Source organism: Orycteropus afer, unplaced genomic scaffold (genome assembly GCF_000298275.1).
Source record: "Orycteropus afer afer isolate SDZICR_OR568_19922 unplaced genomic scaffold, OryAfe1.0 scaffold00056, whole genome shotgun sequence".
Taxonomy (NCBI): Eukaryota; Metazoa; Chordata; class Mammalia; order Tubulidentata; family Orycteropodidae; genus Orycteropus; species Orycteropus afer.
The window spans coordinates 3,546,966-3,552,077 of record NW_006921643.1 but is presented as its reverse complement, the minus strand read 5'-3'; the positions used below and the strand labels follow the sequence as shown (position 1 = coordinate 3,552,077).

The 5,112-nt window shown below is 41.4% G+C and overlaps 1 pseudogene; it reads right to left on the bottom strand.

Annotated features, from left to right (window-relative positions):
• Positions 1–2,862: 2,862 nt before the first annotated feature.
• LOC103195499 lies at positions 2,863–4,815 on the bottom strand (annotated as a pseudogene).
• Between the last annotated feature and the right edge of the window lie 297 nt (positions 4,816–5,112).

Here is a 5,112-nt window from a genome sequence, read left to right as displayed (position 1 = left end):
CTCAGACTTTGGTTTCCCTCTCTAGGGAGCAGCAGGCATGGGCGGGCCTGTCTCCGACTGAAAAAAAGACAACTGTTCATTAAGGAAGCTGAGAATCAAGGAGGTGACAAATGATGTTAGAAGCAGAGAAGTGTGCAATGGGATTAGAACTGACTATGAGAGGAAAGGAAAGAGGAGAACAGAGTCAATGCAGAGCAGGTGGGACTCTACTCCCAAGAGGTTCTCTCCATTAAAACCAAACCAGCCTCCTCCACAAGCTGACAGCTCATGAGAGCTGTCATCTTGAAAAAGAGGACCACACTGTTACCTCATCTGTGGGGAGAAGAAGTTGGGACATGGGTACAGGCAAGAATGTTTAGTCATTCATTCCACAAACATCTAATGATACTGTGCTAGGTGCTGGGAACACAGCAGTGAATCAGATGCAGCCTCTGCCCTAATGGAGCTTGCTTTCTGGCTTTCTATTGCATTTAAAATCCCAAATCCCTACTGTGACCCCACAAAACCACACATGGTCTGCCCATGTCCTCTTCTCTAATTGCATTTTGTGCCCCTCTTCCCTTCTCTCACTCTGCTCTAGTCACAAGAGGCTTCTTGCTATACTCTGAGGCTGCCAAGTTCATTTTTGCCTCAGAGCTTTTGCAGTGGCTGTTCCCTCTGCCTGTAACAGTTCTTCCAGCTCTTCTTTTTTTTTTTTAACTGCTGAATTTTCTATTTCTTTCTTTTTTTTTTTTTAATTGTGATTTTATTGTGATTTGGGTGAAGGTTTACAGAGCAAATTCACTTTCCATACAGCAGTTCAAATACACTTTGTCTCATGACATTGACCACAGTTTACCACAATGCAACAGCTCCCCTCCCACCTCCTCCCCACAGTTACCTCTTTCCAGTGTCCATTTCTCCATGGGCTCCTGTCCCCTGAGCTGTCTCCCTGTGCATTAGCAGCCCTTCTTTCTCCCATGATTGTTCTCTCCAAGGAGTGTATCTACTTGAGGTAAATGTTCAACTCATATGCCTGTCTTTTGTTTGGGTGTCTTCCAGATCTTCTGTTCATTCAGGTCTCAGCCAGGGGAAAAGTATGTTTGAAAGTCCTGAGATGGGAAAGAGTTTGTTATATTTCACTGGCATCACTAGGGGAATACAGGGGGTACATACCACATCTGGTGACACTGTCAGAGGGGTGACACTAAAATGATGGTCTATAAAATTTTCGTGCAGTGTTTCAGCAAAAATTTATTATTTATAATAATATCCCTATAGTTGGCTGTAATGACAAAGACATTTTTTGTTTACAACAAAGCCTCGTTTACATGGATCAATATACCTACAAGACTAAAACTCTACTTTACTTTTTGAACCTTCTAATGTGCTCTGGTCAGAGCTATCATTACTATGCAATTACACTGATGCATTGAGTCTTGCGGTTTCATCTACACTTGTTATAAGCACACGTTATTGTTTTTGTTGCTGATGGTATTTTTATAGTCATTGATGTTGTCAAATTTTTTGGTGTTTTAACAATATTGTAGTAATTAGTATTTGTGAACTTATATCAATACCGTTTTTGAGAATGAAGTAGTAATTAAAGGAAAAGAAGGGGAAAAATCAAAAGAGCTTCCATTCAGTTATGGATAACTAAATAATGTTGTAATTCAATGTAAAAAGACTTTATAAAACAGTTATGTTGTTAATATTCATTTAATCTAAGAAATATTACATTTAAGCAATTTATAACTATATTTACCACATATTATTTTATTATTAAAATTGATAATAAACATTATTAAGGATTCTGATACTGGAAGATGGAGCTCTGGTGGCACAGTGCCTAAGGTATTTGACTGCTAACCAGAAGGCTGACAGTTCAAACCCACCAGCCACTCCACAGAAGGAAGATGGGGCAATCTACTTTCATAAAGATTTACTGCCTCAGAAACACAATAGTGGTCACTATGAGTTGGAATCTACTTGATAGCAGTGGGTTTTTTTGTTTTGTTTTGTTTTGTTTTTTGGTATTGGAAGAGATCTGTTATGTGTGTACATAGGGGTATTTCTGAGGTGTACTGGGTGACACCAACCCTAGTGACACCACTGCCATGTTTGAAGAACTAAAATGAGACCAGTGTGGCTGGGGCATAGAGGCAAAAGAGGAAGGGGAAGTGATTTAGCCTGAGTTCCCCTGAAAGAAAAGCCTGAGACAAAGGCTTTTGTGTGATCCAGAGAGTAGGAGTGAGGGACAGGGGCGTGACACAGAGGAAAGCACATGGGAGAATGTATTACTGAGTTGATCACAGCTTCAAGCAACCAGGAATATTATGAAAAGCTGTGTGTGTGTGAGTGATTTTTTTTTTAGAAACTAAATTTTTATTCAGAATGACTATAATGGATAGAAAGACAACAGCTAAAACCCAAAATAATTTGCTTAACTGGAAATTAAGAATTGTTGATTTGCAGGAGAGCAAATAGTGGGGTGATCACCTTGGCACTCTATAACCGTATAATCAAGAAAGCAAAAAAATTACAAATGTCCTTCTAATACACAATCTAGATGTGTGGCATTTACAGCAAATAACATAAAAGAAAGAGAAAAGAAAAAGAAAACCCCCACAAAATCCCAAACCTCAGAAATTAACATTCACTGAAGAACACAGTGGTTAAGACCTGCTAGCAAAATTTTCACAATACTTAAAATGGGAGTACTTCAAAAGTCTTACTTCAAATTTAAAAGCTAAAAAAACTGAAGAGAGAACTGTCTCCTGTCATGAAGATGACAATTAGTCCTATTTCCAAACCAAGTGATAACCGGCAAATCCAGCCAACCTGAATGTCACCAATTGTACAAGAACACACTGGGCCGGCTCATCATTTCAGAAAAGCCAGAACTACTTCTCTAATGCTAAGGATGCCTTTCTGCACCTCAAGTTCATTGGCACTATAAATGGACAGGTCAATGGCTGTGTATTTAGTTCCATGGAATTGCAGCAAATGTACCTGTATATAAAGATTCACCTCTGCACTTCTGCACAGATAGGGGAAATTGCCTCCTGTTTTAAGGTGAGCTCTCTAGGCATTAGGGTATATAGTGTGTACATTTCTTGACAGTTTGTACAATTTTAGCTTCAGTTTAAAGTGCACTCTGGTCAGACACATCCATAATGGTTACAGGGATATCCTGAATTTTATGAGGTTCCACATAAGAATTTTGACAGTTCAGGGTAAGTCTTAAAGCCAGCTCACTCTAACTCAAAGTTTCCATCTAGCCTGTCCACCATGAAATCAATGGCACCAGTCATCATAGGGTTCACTGGGCCAGATAAAAAGTTTCCAAGGACTATTTTTTTTGTAGCACAAATGCTGGCATTAGCCAAAAGCTGCCTGCAGTCGAAGTTTGGTTAAAGATAGAGGTGTCACTGAAGGAATTACAGAGAATGAGGGAGTGGACTCTGTAAGACTTATGATTGTGTTGATTGTATTCAGGAAACTTCTGGACCAAAAAAGCATCCCAAAGAAGTACCAAATGCACAAGAGGTACAGACAACAAAGATAAAACCTTTTACATGTACAATACTGTGGTGTCAGTGATAACAAACATTAATCTATGAATACATAGGTAGACAGGCTGAATGATCAGGTATGTCTAGACAAAAGGGAATATACCCATGACTATATATAGGGTTGGCAGACAGTATTTCTACATATATATGTGTATGTGCTGGAAGAATAACTATATAACTAGAACTAATGGGGACAAAGTTATGATAACTTCCTAGGCACAGTCAACCACCCTGATGGAGTGAGTTGTTGGACCTGTGGGCTCAGGATCATAGTCACAGGGGACATCAAGCTCAACTGGCATAACACAATACACAAAAACATTGTTCTACATTCTACTTTGGTGAGTAACAATCGGGGGTCTTAAAAGGTGGCAAGGAGCCATCTAGATGCAACAATGGGTCTCTCCTCGTCCAGAGCAAAGAAGGATAAAGAAAACCAAAGACACGTGGAAACAATTAGTGCAAGGGACTAGTGGACCATGTGAACCTCAGTCTATATGACCATGAGAACAGAAGAACTAGATGGTGCCAGGCTACCAATGCCAACCACTTGGTAAGGGATCAGCACAGGAGATCCTGCATAGAGTGAGAGAACAATGTGGAACAAAACTCAAAATCATTAAAAAAAAAAAAAAGAACCAAGTTTACTAGTCTGATAGAACCTGGTGAGACCCCCCAAGACTATGCCCCCTAGTTACCCTTCAGGTCTGGAAGTGAACTCACTCTCATGGCTTCCAGCCAAACAACAGACAGGCATATAGGATGAACATTTACATCAGGTATATATACTCCTTGGAACGTTCAATCATGGGAGAAGAGAAGGGCAGTATTTGCACAAGGAGATAGCTTAGGGGTCAGGAATGCATAGGAAAGAAGGACACAGGAAAAATAAAACCACAGGGAGGAAGTAGGAAGAGAGCCATTACATTGTGGGAACAGCAGTCAATGTCATGAAACAAAATGTGTATGAACTGCTATATGGAAAATGATGGTCCCAACAAACTGGGTATTGTAAAGCTATAAATCGGTAGCCCCATCCAGTCAAAGCCAATATCTGCTGGAAAAATACATCTGCGGTTCCACTCACGCCTGGGTGGGGATGGGGGTGGGGGGATGAGAAATATGAGAGGATGCCTGCTACTTCTGGACCCTGCATCATAGAGTGACCATATCTTATTGTCATCATCATCTACGAAAATATTTTTTGGGGAACTGTACTTCCAAACAGATTATCATCAGGAGAGACTTTAATCTCTCCCATGATTAGCTGAAATGGAGCCCAACCCTGCTGTGGTCGCCGGATGTCCCTTCCCCTCCACAAAATGGCTCCTCTCTTCAGCACCTGCAAGACCCCCGGGAGGCAGCTGACTGCGGGAGTCCGGCTCAGGCGCTGACAGCGGCAGGGGCGCGCCGGAGGGCCGGCCTTGGAGGGGTGGGGCACGCTTGGCGGAGCCAGCCTGGGCCTCTTCGCTCCCTTCTCCAGAAACATGGGCGCAGCCTCAAGCTTCCCAGTTCGGCCTCTAAAAATCTTTGTGAGAGACATCTTAGGACCATCCAT